Genomic DNA, 27,381 nt, shown 5'->3' on the forward strand with positions numbered 1-27,381 from the left:
GTGGTGCAATGGACTCCATGAAGATTCTTAGCTTTGGTGGTTTAATGCTCTATTTTTGTGCATGTTGGCCTCCTGCTGGGAGGTGGTGCTTTCCAGAGAGCATCAGCTGTGGTGGTATGGAGAGGAGCTGGTGGTGGTTGGGGCTCTAGAATTCCCAAGGTTGTATGCCCTTTGTTGTCAGCTACCAGGCTGGGTAGGGAAGGACCATCAGGTGGGGGCAGGGCTAGGTGTGTCTGAGCTCAGACTTTCCTTGGGTGGGTCTTGCTGTAGCTGCTGTGGGGGATGGGGGTGGGATTCCCAGGTCACTGGAGTCGTGTAGCTGGTAGTATTATAGCTTCTTCTGCTGAGTCATGCAGGTTGTCAGGGAAGTGGGGGAAAGCCAGTAACCACAGCTCTCACCCAGCTCCCCAACAAACCAAAGGGCCAGTTTCACTCCCACTGTGCTCCCACCAACAACCGCGAGTCTGTTCCAGGTGGTGGGCGAGATGGGCTTGAAATCTTGCCCCAGGCTACCCACCTCCCAGCTGTGAAAGAAAAGGGCTCGGTTCTTCCCCTGGCTGTGGCGTCTACACACCAGATTTGTGCCCTCCCCTGAGTTCTGGCCAGGAGGCTTCTTGCCCAGTTGGAATTGTTACAAAGTTCATCTAGAGATTTCCTTCTCCCTGTGGAGTTTTAACCCCTGCTCCTCTGGCTGCCCTCCCTGTGGATTCCTGTGGTGCCAGGAAGGAATGGGCTCTTTGGGGACCCAGTGAGCTCCCAGCACCTTCCTGCTACTTCCTCAACCCCTGTATTTTGCTCAGCTCTCTAAATTGAGTCAGCTCCAGGTAAGGTCAGAAACTTCTCCCACAAACAGACCTTCAGTTTCTTCAGTGGGTGTGTGTGTTCGGGAGAGAAGGGTCTCCTTTCCCACTTCTGCAGCTGGGGCACTCACAGTATTTGGGATGTCTCTGGGGTCGTGCGGAAGCAGTGCACTTCCTTCAGAGGGTCTGAGGGTCCTCTTGGGACTGCTGATTTGTTCTTGCAGTCGATCTTGAGCTTAAATTCACAGTGCGAGCCTCCACACACTGCTCTGTCTGGAGCTGCAATCTAGTCCTGCCTCCTGTCTGCCATGATGATCCCTGAACCTGAAAATCTTATTTAAATGACTGATGTATGTGGGCTCAACTCTTTCTTATTATCTTAAGTTACAGTTTGGCGTTAAATATTTCAGTTTAGGTTATAATTCCTGTGTGTACTATGTTACATTTACTATGTTTGTTTATGTGTTGTATCTTCTTTGCTACTTTTTAGAATTTACTTTGGTAGTTAGGAAGCCTTTTATTTAAATACAAGGGGTTACCTTTGTACTGGTATCTTTTTACAGTTTTCTCTTGTTTATTTTCTGGTGTGTCAGTTCTATTAGTTTTCAATTGCTGCCATAACAAAGGACAACAATCTTAGTGACTTAAAATGAAACAAATTTATTATCTTAACAGGCTAAGATCACAGCCTAATCAGGGATGCAACCCTTTCTGGAGGCTCCAGGGGAGAATCTGTTTCCTTGCTAATGCAGATTTCTGGCAGAATTCATTCCTTGTGGTTGTAGAATTAAGGTTGCCTTATCCTTGCAAGTTGTCAGCTGAGGGTCATTCCAGCTTCCAGATGCTGCCCACATTGCTTGACATATAGCTTCCTTCCATCATCTTCACGGCCAGTGGCGCATGGAGTCCCTCTTATGCTTCAAATCTCTCCTATCTCTTCTTCCATTGTCACATCTCTCTGACTGACTGTCTGCCCTCTTATTTCACTTTTAAGAGCCCATGTGATTACATTGGTCCCATCTGAATCATCCAGGATAATCTGTCTCTTTTAAGGCTTGTGGCATTAACCTTATCTATAACACTCCATTCGCTGTGTAATTGACATTGTCAGAAGTCTCAGGACTTAAGCATGGACATCTTTGTAAGTTATTATTCTGCCTTTCACACCAGTTTTAAATAGTATTCCTTAACTCTCATTTATTACCTATACATCCATTAATGATCTTATTTTATTTTTAAAAATTCCTTTTCCTGACATTTATTTTAATCACATACTTTCTCAGAACACACAATGTTCACATATTATTCTTCCATTCATGTCCTCACCCATACTGACCTCACTTTTAGACTTAGATATACAAATAAACAAATTACATCTTCATTTTTATCCTTTGCCAAAGATTTCTCTGTCATTACTTGGCAGAATGGAGCTTCCGCTCTAGAAGATTTCACCATAAGCGTATGTGAGTAGAAAGTATTCCCTAAGAACTTGCAGGTTAAAACTATTTCCATAGCACTGATACTTCAAGATCACTTAGCTTGTTAAAGTAAATAAGCAGGAGATCATCAGCCTGAGGCTATTTCTGTACTTCGAGTTTCTACATAACAAACCACAATCTAACTTAGCAAACAAACCCAAACCTAACAGGAGAGTATATTTTTTTGTAACAAATAGCCAGGTTTCAGGCAATGACAAACAGCCAAGCTTCCACCAATCACAGGCTGCCAATTGATTAGACCACATCTAAATAGCAAATGCCTAGCTCTAGCCAAATATGTGATTTCTCTGCTTTCATGTTCAGCTTACAAAGGTTTACCGTTCATGCTACTGGTGTGAGCTCTCTGTGCCCCTTCTGGTGCTAAGTGCTGCCTGTTTAATGAATTGTTCTTTGCTCAGATAAACGCTACTAAATTTAATTGGTCTGAAGTTTTTCTTCTAACAAGCTGTTTTAATCTGTTTTGTGCTGCTATAACAGAATACCTAAGACTAGGTCATTTGTAATAAACAAAAATTCATTGGCATATGGTTCTGGAGGCTGAGAAGTCCAGGATTGAGGGCTGGCATCTGGAAAGAGTCTTCTTGCTATGTCTTCTGATAGTGGAAGGTAGAAGGGCAAGAGAGGGTGAGTGAGAGAGAGAAAAAAGGGGGCTGAGCTTGTACTGTTATACAGAACCCAATCCCATGACAGTGGCATTAATTCACTCATGAGGGCAGAACCCTCATAGCCTAATTGCCTCTCAATAGGTTCCACTTCCCAACACTGTTGCACTGGGGATTAAGTTTCCTACACATGCTTTTTGGAGGACACCTTCAAACTTCTATAATTCACTCTTTTGTCAGACACATTTCTTATTTTTGTGGTGGAATACTAGACATTAGGATTGGCATTGAGATATGTCATATACATAGAGCTAATTTCAGGGGTAGAACATTTTTTCACAGAAGATATATGAGTTGATCATACTGGAATAGTGGGTATGATGCCTGGATTCATGGAACTACAGTGGTTAGTAGAAGTATTTTAATAGAAAAGTTAATTGCACATATTTCTGATAAAATACAATCCTTGGCTTCTTTCTTTCTTTCTTTCTTTCTCTATTTCTCTTTCTCTCTCCTTCCTTCTCTTCCTTCTTTCCTACCTTCCTTCCTTCCTTCCTCCCTTCTCTCTCTCTGTCTTTGTGTTTATTGAAAATGCTGCTCTGCTGCTTCTGTGCTTTGTGCATTTCTTTTGAGAAGTCACATGCCAGCCTCATTTTCTTCTTACTGCTTGCTTGTTCTTTTTGTCTGGAGTCCAGATAATTTTTTTATTGCCTTTAAGATCTAATTGTTTTTCTAGGCTATGTCTCAGAGTTGATCATGCAGAATAATTTTTCTGAGGTATATCGTGTACCCATTCAATATGTAGATTTAACTTTTCTCTATTTCTAAAACATTTTCTTGAATTATAGTTTCAAATATTAGTTCTGTTTCATTGCTTCATGTTTCTTCTTCAAGGACTCCAATTACATATATATATTGAACATTCTTTTTATTCTGATTTTCAAGTGCTTCCTGTCTACCCCCTTTTTACCTCTTTATTCATTTTTAATCTTAGTTGTTTGCCTGCCTTTCTTCATTATTCTTTATTATTATATTTTACTCTATTCCATTGGAGACTTTGTAATTCATTCTTCATTTCTGAGTTGATTTTTTTGCCTTTCCTTTTATTTTTGCCTTGATCTTGATTAGCTTTTGTTCCATTTCTTTCTGTGTTTTGCACATTTGTAATCTTAGTTTTTGAATTTCGAATTCTAAGAATTTAAGAAGTATTTCTAAGATGCTCATTTGAAGATATTTAATTCAGTTTGAAGTATCATGTTAGTCCTCTCTTCTGCTTCCTGACTGATGTTTTGTGGGGGAATTTTTATTTTCTATTTTCTTTTTCTGGAACATTGTGTACAGTTGGTGTGTTTTTTTCCCATTCCTAGGCATTTTATGGCCTGTGCAGTAAAATGCATTTTATTCCACGGATGATGTTGGGGAAGGAAAGTGCAAGGTTGGCATGCCTTGCCTTATAGTTCTTCATTTCTACAGGATCTTTAATTTCCTCTGTTGCTTCTTTCTTTCCCTTCATTGCTGCATCCTTTAAGGGGACCACATTATTTCTATTTCCTTCTCCCCTGTGAGCATGCTTCCATGAGGCTGCTACTACCAGTCTCATTCACTTTCAAGCTACTTCCCTGTGGCTGATGTTGTGAAATACCAAACCTCCAGCCTGTGCTGGGTATTTTAGCACTTAGTATTATTTTTCTTTCTTAGGGAGATGGGGAGGGAGGTTTTGTCTAGTTTATCTCTCTCTTCCATGCCCCTCTTTTCAGAGTCTCTTAATCCTCTGTCCCCTGATCCTTCTCTGCTTGGAGTAGCAGCTGGAGCTCAAGCTCTTTTGAAATTTGGTGTCTATTTCTCTGCTTACAGGTAATCAGAAATTGGTAATAGCGGCCAGGTGCGGTGGCTCAAGCCTGTAATCCCAGCACTTTGGGAGGCCGAGGCAGGCTGATCACAAGGTCAGGAGATGAAGACCATCCTGGCTAACACGGTGAAACCCCGTCTCTACTAAAAACACAAAAAATTAGCTGGGTGTGGTGGGGGGCGCCTGTAGTCCCAGCTACTCAGGAGGCTGAGGCAGGAGAATGGCATGAACCTGGGAGGCGGAGCTTGCAGTGAGCCTAGATCGCGCCACTGCACTCCAGCCTGGGCGACAGAGCAAGACTCCGTCTCAAAAAAAAAAAAAAGAAAGAAAGAAAAGAAAAGAAAAGAAATTGGTAATAGCCTCTAAGTAATGCTGAAGGCGTGAGTTGTATATGGCATTATTTGCACTTCATGATGATCTTAAGTGTTTGGGGGATGATGTGTGGATTTAGATTTAGCTGACTGCTATCCTTCTAAGGTCAAGCAGCACTCACCTGGCACAAGTCTTTTGATCTGTGTTAGAAAAGTGAGTTCCCAGTGCCCTGATTCCTTTTCTCCTAAGGCCCAGTCATGCCTCCATTTCTTGTTCCTTTGTGTTAGCGGCTGTGAAAGGGCTTCTATTGGGATCTGCTTTTATTTTCAGCTGCATCTAGCCATTTTCTCAATATGAGGATCTATGAAGTAGTTATCAGCTCTTTCCTTTCATCAGGTTCAATTGACATCAAATCCAAAAATAATGCCTCAGAAGTGGAAGTCCCTTTTGCCTAGGATCCAGCCCCCAGGCAGATTCCCCTAATTGTTCCATGCCACTTGTCCTGCAGCACTGGCAGGGAGAACTTGGAAGGAGTTCCATGCTGACTCTGCAGTCTTTCCCAAATGCAAATAAGATACTTGTTTTGTGGGAAAGAGTTAACTGCCTGCCAGGTTGCCAGGCACTTATGTAGGCATTTTGAATGTCAGCTTATTTAATCCATAAACCAACTCTGAAACTGTTCAAGGGCACACAGTTGAGAAAGGCACACAACCAAATTCAAGCCCTGGTATGTTTATTCCAAATGTTCTTCCCTACCTCTGTTTTATATCAAATAATCATTTCAGCAAAAGGAAAGGTGTCTTCTCCAGGCATAAACACTGGCTGATCCTTTCTGTAAGGCATGTCCAAATATTCAACAATGTGGCCAGGCATGGTTACTCACATTTGTAATCCCAGCACTTTGGAAGGCGGAGGCAGGTGGATCACGAGGTTAGGAGTTTGAGACCAGCCTGGCCAACATGGCGAAACCCCGTCTCTACTAAAAATAGAAAAATTAGCTGGGTGTGGTGGTGCATGCCTGTAGTCCCAGCTACTCGGGAGGCTGAGGCAGGAGAATCGCTTGAACCTGGGAGGCAAAGCTTGCAGTGAGCCGAGATAGTGCCATTGCACTACAGGCTGAATGACAGAATGAGAACAAAAAACAAACAAACAAGCAAAAAACAAATATTCAGCAATGCTCATGCATCTATCTATCTATGTATATTCTTAAATCAGTCACAATTTGGCTGCAACCTCCACCCTGCTCTTCTTCTGGCTTCTATGGGGATGAACTCTCTGATGTGTTTCTTTTTCATAATGAACAAAAACCACTCCTCCAAAAAACCAAAAAGAGAAAATACTATGTCTTTTGTGGCATGCTCAGAGTCAGTTTAACTGGGAAAACGCTGACTGTGGAGGGAGAAGACAGCATCAATCTTCTGGGTGAAGGGCGAGGAACTTCACTTTCCTGGCCCTGAGATTAGCCTGTTAAAAGGAAGTATCGAGTTGGGCGACTTCTAAATGTCTTCTAGTCTCTACTACTTATGAATCCCAGTCATCTATGGCTCTCCTGCAATTTGCACAGTCATCATCCAAATGCAGATGATAGTTCACTCCTATGCTCCACTTTATGAGAGACCAGGATTAGCTGTGGCTTAAGCTCTGTTTGGTAGAATACTTGGAATGAAGGTGAATCTAAACCATTATAAGATTTAGATTTCTGAAGACACTGAAGGGAACTTCTTGAGGTTCTTTTAGTATTAGTAAGTATGAAAATGCTAATTAATTTATTGGCATGATTTGCTGCCTAATGAGATGACAGCACTCTGGTGCTCTGAGCCTGTGAGAACTTGCTAACCTCAGGGTTCTTATAATTTAGTTTTACCTCCTGCTGAATCATTTTTCTAGTGGCATGAATCAGGTCTCATTGGACCTCCTCTGCATTTTTTTTTCTAATTTCCTTGATGAAACACATCCTGCCTGCATCTTAAAGACTAAAGATTAGGAATTTTAACTAGAGAACTGGAGAATTACTGAATGAGTAGGCAATTAGTTGCTGAAGGATGTGCCAATTGTCGTTGGAAATATAATTTCCCCCAGATTTGCAGGAAGGGATTTGGTTACAGAGTGTTCTCCACATTGGTGATTTGAGGTATTGTGCTTGCCAGGTCTTTAAATAGGCACCTGAACTTTATATTCTTGGCTCAAAACCTAAGAGACTGCATTTTATTGTGTTAAGCCTGCCTTCAATTTTGGTCTCAAGTTTTATTGATTTATTGCCTGATAAGAAATATTTTAAAATGGCCGTTTCTTCTTTACTATTTTGTAAAAATCATGTTAGTGGTTCCTATAGACAGATAAATATGCCCTAAATGTTATTGCACTTTTATATTTCAGAAATTGATCATCTATCCTCTTTTAGGAATAGAAATTGTCAAAATAGAAGGCCAATGTTCCCTATCAAACAATTTTAGAGATAAAAAAAGCATCTTAGAGATGTTAGCCATCTCATTTTTGCAGATGATGAAACCATGATGCTGGAGAGTTGAATGTCATGTTCAAGGTAACAAAGCCGGCTATTGCATAGAACCACATCTAGTGCCTCTTCAGTCTAGTGATTGTCTCCCCAAACTACATGACCTGTCCAGCATTACTAAAGTTAATCACCTTATTTTAATTTCTTTCATTGGTCTAGTGAATCAAACATTGGATGGAATTTTAAAGCCTGGCTCTGAGCCCTGCCTGACTTTTCAACTTGCTAATTGTGTGATACTAAGCCTCAATCTTGGAGCCATTTATTTTTCATCTGTAAGGCAAGGATAAGAATATTGACATTGCAGAACTGGTAGAGCAATGAAAGGAGGCAATATTTGAGAAAGCATAAGCCGAAAAATTGTGTACAAATACCAGTGAAGGGTATCTATGGTTGCCTATATTATAGATTATTTTGGTTGCCTATCTATAGAATTATTTTATAGATGATTTTATTGACATCAATAATTTCAGTGAAATAAGCCAGGAACAGAAGGACAAATAACTCATGATATCACATACACCGATGACCCCCAACTTACAATGGTTCGACTTAGGATTTTTTTGATTTCACAATGGTGCAAAAGCAATACACATTCACTAGAAACTGTACTTTAGTACAGTATTTAATGAATTACATTTAGATATTTGGCACCTCATTATAAAATAGGCTTTGTGTTAGATGATTTTGCCCCAGTGTATGTAGGCTGATGTAAGTGTTCTGAGCATGTTTAAGTTAGGCAAGGCTGGCCAGGCATGGTGGCTCACGCCTGTAATCCCAGCACTTTGGGAGGCCCAGACAGACCTCCTGACGGAGGTCAGGAGATCGAGACCATCCTGGCTAACACGGTGAAACCCCGTCTCTACTAAAAATGCAAAAAATTAGCCAGGCGTGGTGGTGGGCACCTGTAGTCCCAGCTACTCGGGAGGCTGAGGCAAGAGAATGGCATGACCCTGGGAGGCGGAGCTTGCAGTGAGCCGAGATCGTGCCACAGCCTGGGAGATGGAGTGAGACTCCATCTCAAAAAAAGAAGGAAAAAAAAAAAAAGTTAGGCAAGGCTAAGCTATGGTGTTTGGTAGGTTAGGTGTATTCAGTGCATTTTCAGCTTATGATACTTTCAACTTATAATGGTTTTATCAGGACATAACCCCACCATAAGTCAAGAAGCCTCTGTACGTGGAATCTACAGAAGTTAAACTCATAGAAACAGAGAGTAAAATGGTGGTTACCAGAAATGGGGGTTGAGGGGTTTGAAAGGATGTTAGTCAAAATATACAAAATTTTAGATAAAAAATACCTGAAGAATAAATTCAAGAGAAGTAAGTTCAAGAGCTCTACTGTTCATCAAAGAGTTAATAACAATATATTATATACTTGAAATTGCTAAGAGAGTAGATTTTAAATGTTCTCACCACAAAATAATGATAAGTATGTGACGTAATGCATGTGTTAAATAGCTCGATTTAGCCACTCTTCAATGTATACATATATCAAAACATCGTAGTTGTACACCTGACATATATGCAATTTTTAATTGTTAATTAAAGAGAGAGGGAGAGATTTTACATCGAACTCCCTCTGTAGCTTAGATAATGATTCTAAAAGAGAGTTACTGCTTCTCCCCTTGTTGCCCAAGGAATAGCTGTCAAGAGAGAAAATCATGTATATGAAGAGCTTAGTCAAATCAGTTGGCAGTTTTAATAATCATACTTTTTCAATCACCGTGATTGTTTGGCTTACTCAGGATCAGATCTTTCCTGACATCGGTTATTCCTTGAAAGCTGCAATCTGTATCTTATTCAGTGTTCGCTATAAACATAATAAATGCTCTGTAATTTACGTTATATGTAAAGTATGGAGGTTGTCTTTTCAACAGGCCATCGCCAACAAAGTCTGGGATGGCGCTTCCTTAAGTGTGAAAGGAATTTGAAACAACCAAGCTGATCAATAAGTCTGGGCATCAAAATAGTCAAATCAGTAGATCACATCATTTCATCACACTTGTGTTTACGGAACCATCACCACAATCAAGATACAAAAGGATTCTATCACTACGCGATTCCCTCATGTCCCCCTTTCTAGTTCATTACATCCACCTCTCTTTCACCAACCATCCCTGAACCCAGGCAATCACTAATTTGGTTTCCATCTCTGTAATGTTGTCATTTTGAGAATGTGACATAAACGGAATCATACAGTTTGTGATCTTTTGAGACTGGCTTTTTTCACTAAGCATGATTCCTTTGAGATTCATCAAAGTTGTTATGTGCAATAGTTCATTCCTTTTTATTGCTAATCAGTATTCCAAGGAAGAGATGTATTAGAATCTGTCTAACTATTCACCTGTTGAAGGATATTTTGTTTGTTTCTAGCTTTGGCTATTATAAATAACTTTGTTTTGTTTGTTTTTAAAGAGACAGGGTCTCACTCTGTCACCCAGGCTGGACTGCAGTGGTGCAACCATAGTTCATTGTAACTTCAAACTCCTAGGCTTAAGTGATCCTCCCACCGCAGTTTCTTAAGTAACCAGGACTACAGGTGTATGCCACTATGCACTACTAATGTTTTTATTTTTGGTAGAGATGAAATCTCACTATGTTGTCCAGGCCAATCTTAAACCCCTGGCCTCAAGTGATCCTCCTGCCCTGGCCTCCCAAAGCACTGAGAACATTATTTTAAAATAAATTTTATTGTGTATATTTGAGGTTTACAACATGATGTTCATTTCTATGGGATAAGTGCCCAAGAGCACAATGCTGGATCCTATAGTAGGAGCATGTTGAGTTTTTATAACTACACTGCCACACTGTTTTCCAGAGTGACTGTACCATTTTACATTTCCACCAGCAGTATATGAATGATTCAATTTCTCTGCATACTCACCAGCATTTGGTGTTATATTATTTTTCATTTTAGACATTTTGTTAGCTGTGTCATGATATTTCATCACAGTCTTACTTTACATTTCCCTAATGGCTGGTGATGTTAAACTCCTCATGAGTTCACTTCCATCCATATATTCTCTTTGCCAAAATGTCTGCTTTTATCTTTTGTCCATTTTCTCATTGGATTTTTTTAACTTTGAGGTTTGATCGTTTTTTATGTATTCTAGATATGAGTCCTTTGTCAAATATGTGGCTTTCAAATATTTTATCTCCTTAACTGATCAGAAGTTTTTAATTTTGATGAAGTCCAGTTTATTGATTTTTAAGGAATTGTGCTTTGGGTAGAAATCTAAGATTGCCTTCCAGAAATATTGTTCAATTTACATTCCGACTAGAAATAATTATTTTTCTAATCTTCATTATTCATTGATTAAAATATACCAATTTAATGGACAAAATAATAACTTTTAAGATAAATGGTTTTTAATAATGTATTTAATTTTTGTGTTTATTGTTTATGAATTCCCTGGTCATCTCCTTTGTTCATTTTTCTAAAGGCAACTTTCTTCTTCTAATGTATTTCTGATATATTAAGGTACAATTTATCAATCATAAATATTACAAATATATTTTTGTACATTTACCTTTTATCTATTGTATTTGGATGTACAGATGGCTTTAACTAGTATGAAGCCAAATCTATCAGATTTTTACTATATGCCTTCTATGTTTACATGTATAATTGATTTAGGGTTTATTATGTGGCTAGTTGAGAAAGATTCTTTTTCCCTAAATGATTCATTAATTATAACATCAAAGTATATTGAATAATCTATCCCTTTCAGGAGTTGAAATTTCAGGTTAATCAAATGCAAATATTTCTTGGCTATCTTTTACCATTTTTCATACAAAGAAATTTTAGAGTTATTTTTCTAAGTTACAAAAATATAACTGAAATTTTTTCTTAGAATTTTATTAAATGATTGACTTGGGGAGAGTTTATATCTTTACACTATTATCTTCCTGTTAAAAGAATGTGATTATTTTCCAGTTATTTGTTTTTGTTTATATCCATAGTAAAGTTTTTTAGTGTTTAATATACCCTTTGAGTTTACTTCATGTATTTTATATTTCACAAAGCTATTGATAATGACTTTTTTCTTTATACTTTTTAATTGGTTACTGTTGATGAATAAAATATTTCTTTCATAACTGGCTGAAATGTCTATTTTCCCATTCCAGTCAATTTTCTGTTTTTCCTAGTTATTGCAGTTTGATACTCACATAATCTAGAATAGTGATAATTTTGTCTTCCCAATTGTCACCTTTGTTAAGTTGCATGAAGTTAATATTTCAGAATAATGTTATATATTACAGTGGTTGCTTTGTCTTATTCTTAACTTTTATTAGAAAATCTCTTGTGGCTCAATATTAATAAAATATTGGTTGTTAATTTGAAACAGACTCTTCAATATGTTAAAGAAGAAAATGTATCCTAGTTTACTAAGAGTTTACTGGTAGGTTTCACACTTGCTTGGAACCTGTGGTCCCATTTCTCTTTCCTATTTCTCCCTTGTGGAATGGGAATATCTATCCTATGCCTGTCCTACCATTGTATTTTGAAAGCAGATAACTTGTTTGGTTTCATAGGTTCACAACTGGGAGGAATTTTGCCTCAGGATGAATCATTTATTTTTGCCTTATCATAACTTATTTAGATCACATTTAGATGAGATTTTGGAGTTAGAATTTATTCTGTATTATGGTAAGACTTTTGAGGCTACTGGGATGGGGTGAATGCATTTTGCATATGAGAAGGTCATGAATTTTGAGAGTCAGATAATGGAGTATTATGGGCTGACTTGCATTCTCCCAAAATTCATATATTTAAGTCCTAACCCTAGCACCTCAGAAAGAGACTATATTTGGACTTCAGTCCTTTCAAGAAGTAATAAAGGTAAAATGATGTCATTTGGGTGGGCCCTAATACAATATGACTGATGTCTTTATAAGAAGAGGAAATTAGGTCACACACATGCACAGAGGAAAGGCTAAGCTGGATTGAGTCCTTCAAGGAGAAGGTGGCTTTTGATACTCTAAGGACAGAGGTCTCAGAAGAAATCACCCCTGCCAACACCTTCCAGCCTCCAGAACCATGAGGAAATAAATTTCCGTTTATAGTACTTTGCTACAGCAGCTCAAACAGACCGACACCTTAGTCCCCAACCCCTGGGCCATGGACTAGTACCATTCTGTGGCCTGTTAGGCATCAGGCTGCACAGCAGGTGAGTGGCATGCGAGAGAGCATTACTGCCAGAGCTCTGTCTCCTGTCAGATCAGCAGCAGCATTCGGTTCTCATAGGAGCACAAACCCTACTGTGAACTGCACATGCAAGGAATCTAGGAATGCTCCTTATGAGAATCTAACTAATGCTTGATGATCACAGTTTCTTCTCAAAACCATCATCCCCCACGCCAGCCCCATCCACAGAAAAATGATCTTCCCCAAAACCAGTCCCTGGTGCCAAAAAGATTGGGAACCACTAGACTAACACAATACCCTTGGTTCAATTGTTCAAGGCACAGGAGTATGTCTGGATGGTCATGTTATTCTGCACCAATTTCCTTTCACAGGTTATTTACAAGGTCCTTGCTCCTCATCCTTACAGATTAAAGATGTGGCTAAAATGTCAGAGGATGTGGGTGGAGGACTGGAGACAGAATAACAAGTCTGAATTCCACATTCCCACATTATTTATAAAATTAAACCTTCTCTCTTATTTTTTAGAAAAAGTAAAAGCAAGAAGCTGTGCAGCATTGCTTCTGTGACTGGCAATTGGGTTCAACTGGCAGTATTGATTTACCAAAGAAATAGTGATCTCATGTTGAAGATATAGCATCACCACCTAGAACTAAAAGAACCAAATCTTTCCCCCCAGCATGTCTTATTTTAAAGCCTGTGTTAGAAGCCACAACTGTCTGTCTAGTACCCAATCCTTTAGATATTGGTTTAAATGTTTTGCATAAAAGAAGAATAAATGGAAGTCCTTCTTCTTCTGCTTATGTGCAGCATTTTGGGTTTTATTAAGTCTACTTTGAAGCAGACCAAGAATATTTTTTCTACCTTTCATTGATCCTCCTATTTCACCTTATAATTCTTTTCATTGATTAAGCCATGCCCCCTGAGGATCTGATTGGAAAGAAAGGAATCAGAGACTCAGAATATTCACTTGAGCTGGAAAACAACTGCAGGATAAATTTCCCTGTAGGAGCCTAGAGGGACCTGTGCAGTAGGGCTATGCTGTCAGCCAGGAGTTAACTACAAGATAGAGAGCCCCTATTAGTTAATTTTTTTAATTAGTCTGCCTTTTGCATTCAGCAGTAAAGTCCTACTTAAATGAAAATGAATTTTCAGGAAGGAAAATCAAGAGCGAGTAGGGATTTCCAGAGAGGAGCCAGTGGCTTAGAGAGCAGGATCTGAAGTCAGTCCAACTCTCGCCCTGCCACTACCACCATTCGAGTTATTACATGCAACAGGGGAAGCTTATTCCTCTGTTGCCACAGGCAAAATTTTAAAGGAAGCATTTTTCTTCTCCTCTATTAAATACACTCTTATCCATTAAGCAGCCTCCTGTGCTGGCATCTGGCTCTCTTCCTGCAGCTAGGGGTTCTCCCCACTTGTGTTAGGTCCTACCCAAGCCTCACTAGCCCAGCCTCATCGAGATTCAGGCCTCTGTTGGGAGAAAGGAGCTAATCTTTCAGAGCCAAAGTGGTCATGCTGGCAGAGGGCTTCTAGTTTTCCAAGTGCCTCATTGACCTCCTGCTATGACTATGAAAAATTCTACATTCTGGGGAGGTACATGGCTTGTGCCAGACACTGTGGGAAGCCTGGTACCTGCATTGTCTTATTCAACTCTGACAGCAAATAAGGGGGAATTACTGTAGTAGCTCCTCAACATCATCTAATACCTAGACCACAATTTTTTTCAACTTTTCTTTTAGGTTCAGGGGACACATGAGCAGGTTTTTTACATTGGTAAATTTCATGATGCTGAGGTTTGCTTTACAAATGATCCCATCACTCAGGTAGTGAGCGTAGTACACAGTTGGTAGTTTTTCAATCCATGCCCCTTCCCACTCTCTCCCCTCAGGTAGGCCTCAGTGTCTATTGTTCCCCTCTTTATGTCCATGTGTACTCAATGTTTAACTTCCACTTATAAGTGAGAGTACATGGTATTTGGTTTTCTGTTCCTACATTAATTCTCTTAGGATAGTGTCCTCCAGCTGCATCCATGTTGCGGCAAAGGGCGTGATTTTGTTACTTTTTCATGGCTATGTAGTATTCCATGATGTATATGTACCACATTTTCTTTATCCAGTCCATGATAGATGGACATCTAGGCTGATTCCATCAGCCTACTATTTGCTATAGTAGTTCCAATGTTTTAGTGGCTGTATAAATCACCTGTATAAATGGCTAATTCAAATTAAATCATACAGACATACCATGATTTATTTAATGAATTCAAAATGGCTAGATATTTAATTTGTTTCTAATTTAGGGCCATCATAAGCAAAATTGTTCTTTTGTCTTTGTAACTAAATCTCAGCACATTTCCTTAGTATTTTCTCATGGTAAATGTCTAGAAGTAAAACTGCTATTGCACAGGTGATGCCAATTTTAAGATTTGTGATACATAACTGGGAGACTCTTTTCCATAAAGACTCAATCAATTTCCCAGCCATCAAAACTATTTAATAGATCTTTCTCCATGTCTTCACCAAAACAGAGTATTTCCCTTTCTGGCTACCTTTTTGGCTATTATCATAGGTGAACATGGAATTGCATTGAGCTTGCTTTTCTTTGCTAACTTTAGTGTGTTTACTGGCCATCTGCATTTCTTCTTTGGCAAATTGCCCACTGTCTTAGTCCATTTATGCTGCTATAACAAAATACGGGAGATTGGGTAATGTTTAAATAACAGAAATGTATTTCTCACAGTTCTGGCAGTCAGAAAGTCCAAGATCAAGTTGCTGGCACCTGGTAAGGGCCTTCTTGCAGCATTCTCACATGGCACCCTGCAGAAGGGCAAGAGAGCAAGCTAGCTGAACACTGTGTGAAGCCTCTTTTATAAAGGCCTTCATCCTATTAATGTGGAAATATTTCAAGACATAATCACCTTGGAGAGGCCCCACTTCTTAATATTAGCACATTGGCAACATCTGAATTTTGGAGAGGACACATTCAAACCATAGCACCTGCTTATATATTTTCTTTTGAAAGAGGTACTCATCTTTTTCAAGGATTTTAAAAGCTCTTTTATATTAAAATGTTAATCCTTTGTTGATTATGGTATATGTGTAGTACACTGCAAATACTTTCTCCATTTATTTGTTTCTAAAATTTTGCTTTTCTTTTTGTTTCAAGACATTCATAACTACCAATCTTTTCCTTTATGCTTGCTCTGGGATCATTTTTATAAAGCCCTTCCCAGCTCAACACCTAAGAAGATTATATAGTCATATATCATATATATTTTATCTTAATTTTTTAAACATGATCATATTTAATTTATATGGAACTTACTAATATAAAGTATAACTAACCTATGCCTTTATTATTTTTCATATATTTATTCAGTTTATCCAAGATCATATACAGAGAGACTGATAGATGTAGATTTTTATATATGTATATATATCAAATATTATCCAATTTTTCCAAGATCATATATAGAAAGACTATATATATATATCTGATATATGTATGTGTATATATACATCTGATATACGTATGTATATACATATATTATATATATATATCTCCTTTGATATATACCTCTATATATCTGTCTCCATATGTGTGATCTTGGAAGAACTGCATAGATTTCTGTCTATCATCTATCTCCTTTCTCATGTTTATTATTAAACACATGTTTTTTTCTTCTATAGTATTTATCTAATCAACTGTAATTATAGAGCTCCTATTATATTCTATACACAGTAATTAATAGGTGCAGAGGATATCTTTGTGAACAAGACAGAAAAAGTCTCTTTCATTTTGGAGATGACAGTGCAAAAATAGGGGACTTGATGAAAAAGTCACAAATAGCTATACAATGGAATTTTAACTCTGAAGAAAATAAAGCAAGGGAAAGGAATAAGTGAGTGATGAAGATAGGCAGAAAAAATTCAGAAAATTCAAAAAGGTTTGTCTGAGGATGTGACATTTGACCAGAGACTATGATTAGCCTCGCTATTTGTGTTTTATTAGTCTCTTCAAAGAATGAGCCGTTGGATTTATTTATCAGGTCTACTGGCTTACTATTTTCTGTTTCATTAATTTCTATTTGTATATTTATTTAGTTCTTCTTTTATAGCTTCTTGAGAGGCAGTGAGGCATTCTGGACAGCACCTGAGAATAAGAAAATGCTCACGTTTCTATCTCTTGGTCTGACTGGAAGGGATTATTACTTCCTTGCCTTGGAGAGGTCTGCCCTCCAACTTCAATGAAAAGATTCACAGGTCATTTTTAAATGGCTACTCTTTATTCTAGAATTTCCTTTTCCTTGGAAAGAAGAGAAAAGATTTCTTTTCCTTGATACTTTTAGGAGCACCCAGCAGTCAGATGATTGCAAGGAAAAAAGGAACATGCTTTGACCCTGAGGGTGGTACTTTTATTCAGTTGGCACTCGCTGAACCAAAGCTTCTGCAGCATTAATGCAGCCTGAAGCAGGAATCTATCCACAAGAAAGTGCTTTTTCATGCTAATTTTAAATTCAGGATTCATACTACCAAAACGGAATGGAAAAGAATAACTTGCTGTGAAATAGCATTAGTTCTATTTGAAGCTGGAAAATTCATTGAAGTTCTAGTTCCAGACTAGGCTAGTCCATTTACCCAATTTGCCTTTCGTGCTCACAGAAAACTCATTTTGTCCATTTCACTATTCAGGATGATTTTTAAATTGCATCGCACCTGTTCAAAAGCTGAGAGGAGGCACGGAGACCACATACTGGAGATGGTAAGTATCATACTTCACAGTGAAATAATAATGAAGAGCCCCTAAAAAATCACCCATCAGACAGCCACAATAATCCCAGATATGAACGAGTCTAAAGACCAGGAGTGCACAATTACAGTGCTTGGGTTATTTTCATCAATAGCAGACAGGCTGCTTCTTTGCACATGGATAAATAGCTTATTCATTTGTGTTGGAGTATATATATATATTTGTTACCTTGAAATGTAGATGAAAAGCTCAAGTCCACAACTCCATGGCAAGTGAAATAAACTCAGGCAGAGTATTATCAAACATTTGGACACATAGAAGCAATTTTAAGAAGGATGGAATTAATTGGTTCTCATTTTCCTCAATCCTCTATGCTGAGACTTCTAAAAGTATATTCTTTAAACACAAATCTAGAGAAAAAGAGAGAGACAGATTCTGGAAACAGTTTATTGTCATCTCCTTCTTAGAGATCCACCATGTATATCTTCATAATAAAGACATTAAAAAATCCAACAGTAAAGAAATCCATCTATTTTTATTCCAAGCATTTCACACAATATCTTAAGAAATCAGCATTTGATAAAATACATATTAGAAAATATTGTCCTCTGCCAACCTTTATTTGCTGAATAGAAAATTTCAATAATGTATGGCACATTCTTTGACAGTTACTCTTCTAATTTGGGGTCAAACTCACCATTAATCTTTTCAACTATCATAGAAAATAATTCTGTTTCGATCACTTTTTCTATTTTATACTTACTGTGCAAAGGTATTACTGTCATAATTCTTAAACTCCTTCCACGCACCTGATACCCCTTCACCTACTTAATGGGTTTTCTAACTCTGACTTTCTTGTTTTGAGACAAGAATATTTTGGAATTTACAAAAATAAATTTGGGGCACAGTACTTCAGTCAATTTGTAATATGAAATCTGGTTTCAGGAGATGATAAAAATACCTTCAGACCTCATGTTATGTGGTAGGTTCATAGGATTTGGGACCAGTAGTCATCTTTGCATTCCTACTGTTACTACAGTGTTTGTACATTTTAGATAATTACAAAGGATTGTGAACCAATGAGAGATTTAATAGTAAATTATGCTTTTAGGAAGAAACTGTAGAATAATTGATATTGCCATTGGAATTGGAGACAGGAGATCTAGTTTCTGGACCTGCCCACTGCTACTAATGAGTTCTAAGCTATCTAAAAATCCATAAACCTAAACTCTCTGCTTCAGATTCCCCATCTGTTAAATTGGAATCATACAATCCAATCACCATATTTTTCAGAGTAAAATAAGGTAACTAGTGTATAACCGTGTTGAAGAAGTTAAGAATACTCTATGTTTGGAAAATAATTTCATTGGCATTATATATGCACCCCCTGTCTTACTTTAGCTTTCATGTGAACTGGAAGCTATCATTGCATCAAAGCTTGGGCCAGGGAGAGGATGATCTGGCACCATACTGAAACTGCAGATACAGCCAGCTCTAGGCAAAGTTGTGAAGGAAGAAATCTTGGTCACCTCCGTGCATTGATTCTCCTCTTATATTGCATTCCTCCTTCCAAGCCAGTCAGTGAGTGTGTTCCTGAAAAAATTATTTAAAGGAAATTTCTAGAAACCTGGTAGATTTTGCTTACTTTATGAAGAAAGCAATAGTTAATTTGAAAAATCCTAATCATTACATGTGGAATTTCAGCAATTAACAAGGCATTGAAGAGGGCTGGGGAAACTTTACTAGCCCTTTTTCCCAGTATCTCTTCTATTATACCCAAATATTTTGAGATATGAATTAACACCCCCATTTTACAGATAGGAAGATAGACTCATTGAAGTTGACTTGTCCTGGCTTCAAAGACCGTAAATTAGAAGAACCAGGATTTGTCACCTGCCTGACTCAAAACTTATTCTTTTTCTTTACATCCTATGACATCAGTGGGTGAGACCAAATAACCCCAGAGCTTCAGATATAAAGAGAAGCAAATGAATTATTAGATTCTTCATTCTTTATTTGGATGTTATTTGTCAAGAAGGCAGGCCGTGGAAAGTATTGTCCAATACCAATGAAATATAAGTTCTAATAAAGACTATTAGAAGATACAGTGATCTAGCATAGTGGTTACAAGCCAGAGATGTGGAAGAGATTGCCTGTGCTGTTATCTGGTCTCTGTTAATTATTAAATGTATATATTCAGCAAGTTAACTCAACTTTCTATATACCTTAATCTCCTCATCTATAAAATGGAGATAAATACAGTACCAACATTTTTGGCTTTGAATCAGGATTATAAGTTTAAAAATTTAACTGACTGTCAGTTCTGCTATAACACTTGTTTTGAAAATGGGAATTTGGCCCCGTATAATTCATATATTAGGGAAGAATTCAAGCATTCACTTGAATTTTGCATTGTTGTGTGCATAATTTTATTCATGAGAAATGCTAGATGAGCACAGAAACCTGCATTTGGCTGAGTGGGGCTAATGTAGAAATATACCAAATGTTTGCATGCACACACCTATACACACATACAGCACCCACACACACACACACCTCAAGCAGCTACCCTCTCCCTCAGTTCACTGCATGTATCATGAGCCACATCTAGTGTTTCCATTTTTCTTTCCATTTCAGATACTCCTCCTTCCATCACTTCAAAATAACACAGGCCAGTAGCCCTTCCGAAGCCCAATTCCACAAGAAAACTTCAGACCTTGCTAAAATTCCACATTTATTCCAGTAATTTATGTGTTTCTTAATCATCCAATATATGTAAAAGCTTGCCACATTTTTATTGGTTTTCTAACTTTTTTAATGTGTCACTGATGGCAGTTTTTGAGTGTTGTATCTCAACTCCATTTTTTCCATAGGTTTTTTTTAATCACATGATTTTGCATAACATGGTGATTTTTTTGCAATGCAAATATCTCATTATAAAAGAACTGACTATATTTAGAACAGGGCCTGGTATACAATAAAACATTCAACAAATTGTTATTATTATGCTAAACAGATAGAATTCTTTTGACCAAATGTTAAATCTGTTTCATTATGAAAGAAGAAAGAATGCTAATATATTTTAAATCATGGATAGAATTCAATCACTTAATATTCACTCAACAAATAATTATTGGTTGCCTCCTAGGTGCCTGGTGCTGGGCTGGCTGAATACACAACCAGGGAAAAAGATGCGGTCACTGTCCTCACAGAACTGAAGGTCTAGCCAAGGAGACAAACAACTGAACAAGCAAACTAAGTGTCCAGGCAAAGTATACAGGGGTGCTTTGCTAGTGAGCACATTGCAGCAATAATTAATCTAGCATAAGAAGGCTCAGAAAGAAAATGACTTTAAAGCCAAGTTCAAAAAGATGTGTAGGACTTTCCCAGAGATAGAGCTGCTGGGAGTGGAGAGTATGAGGTGTTCTAAGTACAGTTAAAGCAAAGGCCTGGAGGAAGAAAACGTCCCACTGAATGAAGTTCCTTGTCTTGTGTAGTGAGAGGCAAGGAGGGGTTAAGGAAGGAGGCTGAAGAGGAAGACAGACACAAGTAAAGAAGTGCCTGCTAAAACCTACCAAGAACCCTGAGTTTTATTCCAACAGTGATGGGAGATGATTGAAAGGCTTTGAGAAGGGGATTCAGATTTTCACTTTAGAAGATCCTTCTGGCTATAAGTGAACAATGGACTGAGGAAGGACAAGATGGGGTGGATCAACTCATTCCAGGAAGTTATTGCACAAATATGGACAAAATGCACAATTGCATAGGCTGGCTGCTTTGGCACTGACAAGGGTGAACTCCACTCACTGGGACCTCCTGCACTGGGATAAGGAGCATGCAGGAGCTGGAATGAGTGCTTTTGGGCACCAGCAGGAGTGAACTTTGTACTGGCCCTGTGGCAGCATCTGGGGCTAGGGGGTGCCTGTGATCTCCAAAGACCCAGAGGAAGTGTCACAGTACTCTTTCAGCTCTGCCATTTGCAGGAATAAATTGAAGATGGTAAATGTGGGGGATTTTATTGCCCATGAAAGTGGCTGTCAGCCGGAAGGGGAACTGAAAAGGGGATAGAGTAGGAAGGTCATCTTGTCCAGCCATCTCTGGCCAGATTCTTCTCTGAAGTTACACCATCAAGCTGTCCCTCTGAATTCAAGCTGCTTCTCTCTGACCAACTGTAGTCTCCAACGTCCAGTTTCTTCTCCCCTTTCTGCCAGCTGAGCCTGAGGTTTTTATGGACACAGGATGTGGGGCAGGGTGGGCATGGGTGGTTTTGGAAAAGGCAATATTTAAGCAGGAAAACAGGGATGTGAGTCCTCACTTTGGGCCACAGTTTCAGGCTTGAGGGTGGGGCCCTTGCCGGGGACCCACCCTCTTCTGCCCATAATTTCCCTGCCTCCTGTCCCTGTCACTTGGAGGTAGAATGAACTACATTCAGTGGAGTGTGGTGAGGGGAGGGGAGTGAGTGAGAAGCAAGGATCTAGGATGACTCTCAGTTTCTGGGTGAACCATTTTCTGAGAAAATATGCTTGAAGAGAAAAACAGATCTGAAGGGAAGATGATGGGTTTTCAGCAGACTAGGCTGTTCAGACAGCAATAATACAGGGTGGTCACAGCAGTTTCACATGACTAGATGCTACGGGCTGATAAGACCCTGAAAAACAGGGTGTGGGCCAAGCTGGCTAAGACTGACTGGAGCCAACATGGGCTGGATTTGACCTAGGTTTCACCTAGAACCTCATTATATGCTCATTTACATAATTACCCACCCACCAGTGCCATGACAGTTATAGGAACACCCACATTTGGTGTAAAAATGGGCGACTCCACAATTCCAAGAAATCTCCACTTTTTCCAGGAATTTTCACGAATATCCCATCCCTTGGTTAAAGAAATTCATAAAGAAAGATACCCTAAACCCCACTGGGTGACTCTGTCTTGAGTACATCTACACTCTCCTTGCTTGAGTGTGTACTTTTCCCATTACAATAAATCTCTGTACTTTCACTATTTTCAGATTCATCCTTGAATTCTTTCTTACAATGGTGTTAAGAGCCTGGAAACTGGTTGGAGTCAAGGTCTCACCGGCATTTGGACCTCTCCCAGCCCACCAGTATCACTTTCACCATAGAATTATCATGGGATGAAAAACCATGCAGGATGGAAGGGTTTAGTCCCAGTAGATACCCAGGACTTGAATGGCCCAATGAATTTCAGATGGAATGAAAACCCAGTGGATTTTTAAACTCAATTATATTTGGTAAAACATGACTGTATAGGTTCTAAGAGAAAAGTGTTTGGTAGACTCTATAATGAGATTCTAGAATTCAGGTCTCATATAAGTAAGAGAGCTTGGTTTTATTTTAGCCTATCCAAAATCATGCTGTGAAAAGTTTTGATGAGGTAAGTGTAAATAAATCAGAAAACATTGTAAATGTTTACATGATCACTTGAAAATGAAAAGAAAGAATGGTTAGGACAAAGTACATTCTTAGTTCTTTTGAACCAAAAATATTTCCACAAAGTATATAAAATGTACAAAAACAGCCAAACTGAGGCCCATCTGTCCTTAATTATAACAGAATAACATGAAAAGAAACCAAAAGACATGACCCAACCTGCTTCCTTGAATGGTAATGAAAACCCAGTGAAACATGCTTATTTTCTGCTTTCTACCGCAGTGGGCATCACATTCTAAAGGGATGAGAAATACAGCAATGTCGTTTATTTCTTAAAGCGTGATTGTTTTTGTAACGTGATTTGTAACTGGGCTAAACTTGTAGAATAAACTGGTACACTCTGACTCCACTTAGCTTCAGTTTTTAACTAAGCCTAGAAAATAAGAGAGTGAAGCTTCGCATTGCTATAATTAGGGTCTCTAAATATGTATGGTTTCAGAGATACTATATCATTATACAGTATGTACAAAGCTGGAATAAATACTAGGCTTTCTGAGCACAATGCTTATAAAACAACTAATTGCAATTTACCTTTGTTCTACTTGTGGGGTTTGTCTTAGTATCTGCCAACTGATTTCTTATTTATATAAATATCCTTTAAAAGTAAGATTTACTTTTGTCACATCTGAAAAAATTGCAGTGGCCAAATAAAGGTATATTTTAGCTAACTGCATTTAATTTGTTACTGCGAGAACATGATCTGAAAGTGGAGATTTAATGTTTTAAAAATTTTTGTAGGTACATAGTAGGTATATATATTTATGGGTTGCATGAGATGTTTTGATACAGGCATGCAACACATAATAATCACATCATGGAAAATGGGATAACTATCCCCTCAAGCATTTATCCATGATGTTACACACAATCCAGTTATACTATTTTACTTATTTAAAATGTACAATTAAATTACTATTGAATAGTCACCCTGTTGCACTATCAAATACTAGGCCTTATTCATTCTTTCTAACTATATTTTTGTGACACTGTGCGACGTTTGTCTTTCTGTGCCTGGCTTATTTCACTTAACAAAATGATCTCCAGTTCCATACATGTTGCTGCAAATAACTGAATTTCATTCTTTTTTAATGGCTAACTAGTACTCCATTGTGTATAAGTACCATATTTTTCTTAACCATTCATCTGCTGATGAACACTTGGGTTGGATATTTAATTTTTTTCCAACTATTGCTGCCTGGTGAACTGATAGGGACAAGAAATTTACAAATATGCAGAATTTTTTTTTTTCTGTCCTTGGAACTTGTTCTTATTTGTGGATGTTAAGTGAAGGAAAAACAAACTATTGTTGATTTGGTTTTAAATAATTCATGGGTAAATGAAGCCACAAACTATAAATTACAAAGGCTTTCAGAAGGGCAGAGTGAGACACACAGGGACATTGGTGGCAGAGAGTGCAGAGGTGAGCTTCATGAGATCACACATGGCCGTAGGCAAGGTGGGCATGGGGAGGACTTGAGATGGCACAAGGATCCATCTTAGGGATGTGTGTGCCCATGAAGCATGGAAATAAAGGAAAATCTTGAGTTCCTTCAAGGTAAATTCCAGGCATCTAGCTAGCCATGAAAAGTAAATGACTACCTTAATAAGTAAGAAGATAATAGTAACTTAAAAATAATGGCAGAGGAAGTTAGAGTCAGGAGATGTTTTGTTTCCCATGGAAACTAAAGTAACGTCTTAACATACTCTGAGTTGTTTTTCAGGAACCTGGACCCCTACCACATGAATCCACTGGCTGGCACATAGACCTCAGATAAGGAGGTACTAAGGACTGAACGCTGATGGCTGTTTTCGTTCTAAACTTCTTCCCAAAGGGCCTCAAGGAGGTCATGCCCACGAGCCAGAACTAACATTCTTTTCTGCTGACCCCAAAATTTTAAACAAAGCTTCTCTTCCTTGATCAATTGCAAATGAGAAAATCTTTGAATTTACCTATGACCTGTAAGCCACCCCTGCACCCCCCTACCCACGACCCCCACTTTAAGATATCCCACCCTTTTAGGACAAAACTAATCTGTAACCTCCAGGTATTGGTTTGCAATTTTGCCTGCAGTTTCTGCTTTCCTGAAATTAAACCCTGCCTTTAAAAATCCTTACCTGCAAACCACTAGGGAGGTCAGAGTTTGAGCATTAGCTACCTGTTGCTCCTTGCTCGGCACCCGGCAAATAAATGCCTTCCTTTTCCCCACTGCAAACTCGGTGTGGTTATCTGGTCTTACTGTGCTGGGTGAGTGGACCCCAGTTCAGTTCTATAACAGGCTGGGCTGGGTAAACCTTCCCATATTTGAATGGTAGGAGAATACTTATTCATCAACTGTTAAAGATCCAACATAGGAAGAAAAAATTAGTTCTTATTTTGTCTGTCTTGTCAGATTGTGGAGAGGGTCAAGCAATTGTCAGGTGAGTTGTATGTGTGTATGTGTGTGTGTGTGCACACGTGTGCACGCTCTCTAGGGTTGAGGGTGTGGTGAGGGTAGGTTAGAAGAAATGACTTAATTCAAATACCACAGGATATGCAGGTAGAAACAGTATGTGAGAATCAGTAAGGTGTTCTCTGAAATTTGACCAGTGGTATCCTGGATGATGTAGACCGTAGACTGTGCAATGTCCCGTTCTTTTATTAAGTACATGGGGTCTGTAGTCACACTTCCTGGGGCAAAATCCTGCCTCTTATGTTTTGACCTTCGGCAAGTTACCTCACCTCGCAAAACCTGTTTCCTCACCTGTAAAATGGGAATAATCACAGTACCTATGTCATAAGATTGAAATGAGAATTCAATGACAGTCTGGATTAAACACTTAGTACATGGCTTGGCATGGAGAAAATGCTTCATAAATGGTAGTTCCTATAATGACATTTTTATTAGTGTTATTTATATTCTGCATTTGTCAGAAAAAGTATTCTGCTTTTGTATTAGTCTGAGTTCTCTACAGAAACTATATATATACACACACATATAACTATATATACACGTATATATACACATATATATATACATAACTAAATTGCATTGGTCATGCAGTTCCTTGGAGGCTAAGAACTCCAAGATCTGCAGTTCATGCTGGAGAGTCAGGAGAGCTGGTGATATAGTTCAGCCCCAGGTTCAACGACCTGAGAACTAAGACAGTCAATAGTATAAGCTCTAGATCTAGCCCAAGTCCAAGTCTGAAGGCAAAGACCGGTGTTCCAGCTCCAAGACAGTCAGGCAGGGAAAAAGAATTCTTTCTTACTCAGATTTTTATTTTATTCAGGCATTCAACAGATTAGATGAATGTTTTACTGCTTTACTCAATGTAATGTTTCCAATGTCAATCTCATCCAGAAATACCCCCAGAGACACACTCAGAGATAATATCTAACCAAATATCTGGGCACTCTGTGGTCCAGTCAAGTCAATCCATAAAATTGACCACCACAATCATTATCACTTTCTTCATCCTGCCTTCTTAGTGTTACTTTGTTGCTTTTTCTAGCTTCTTGTACTACTTTATTTGCTTACTTATTTTAATATTCTTTGGTTAAAATAGCACTTAAAAGCCATACTTGGGAGGCTGAGGCAGGAGAATCACTTGAAGCTGGGACGTGGAGGTTGCAGTGAGCTGAGGTCATATCATTGCACTCCAACCTGGGCAACAAGAGCAAAACTCCATCTAAAAAAAAAAAAAGCTATACATTTTATCTAATAACTATTTTGTGACTACACCCATAAGATTTAATGTCATGATTTTTCTTTTATTTTCTAACAGTCTGTAACCAGTTTTTTTCATATTGGTTATTAAGGTAATTTTATTTTTATTTACTTATTTTGCATATATTTTTACCCCAGAGAAAGTGGCTTGTACAAGTTCTAGTTTTGGGAATTTCTTGAGGCTGTCACTTAGTATATAATAATAATTGCATTTATTTTTAAAAGTAGTATTTAGATATATTTTTAAAAGTTTTTCATGTGTGAATTTTATTTAATTCTTACAACAATCCTATAATGTAGATATGATTATTATCCTAATTATACAAATGAGGACATTGAAGTTCACAAAGGTTGACTAACTTACTCAAGAGTGCACAGTTTTAAGAGTGAATAGTAAGCCCAAGTTAAGAGCCAGATTAAAGATCAGACAAATAGACAATGACACAGGGCACCAAGCTATGAAGTGTGATGTATTAGTTAGCTAAGATTGCCATAGCAAAGTGCTGCAAACTGGGTGGATTAAACAACAGAAATGCATCATCTCACAGTTCTGGAGGCTGGAAATCCAAGATCAATGTATTAACCGGTTTGGTTTCTTCTGAGGCTGCAAGGGAAGGATCTTTTCCATGTCTGTGTCCCACCTGCTGATTGCTTCCCACCAGTCTTTGGTATCACTTGGCTTGGAGAAGGATTATCTCTGCCTTCATCTTCACATGGCATTCCCCCTGTGTGTGCCTGTTCAAATTCCGC

General features: G+C 38.3%; 1 long non-coding RNA gene across 1 annotated transcript in view; it reads left to right on the forward strand.

Moving 5' to 3' along the window:
* LOC129135682 (uncharacterized) overlaps positions 1 to 26,679 on the forward strand; it is a 126,432-nt gene extending 99,753 nt beyond the window's left edge. Inside the window, exons 3-4 of the long non-coding RNA XR_010159457.1 lie at positions 17,414 to 17,483; positions 20,620 to 26,679. This is a non-coding gene — a long non-coding RNA (uncharacterized LOC129135682). The remainder of the gene's footprint in view (positions 1 to 17,413; positions 17,484 to 20,619) is intronic.
* The last annotated feature ends 702 nt before the right edge of the window (positions 26,680 to 27,381 follow it).

Source organism: Pan troglodytes, chromosome 7 (assembly GCF_028858775.2).
Source record: "Pan troglodytes isolate AG18354 chromosome 7, NHGRI_mPanTro3-v2.0_pri, whole genome shotgun sequence".
Classification (NCBI taxonomy): Eukaryota; Metazoa; Chordata; class Mammalia; order Primates; family Hominidae; genus Pan; species Pan troglodytes.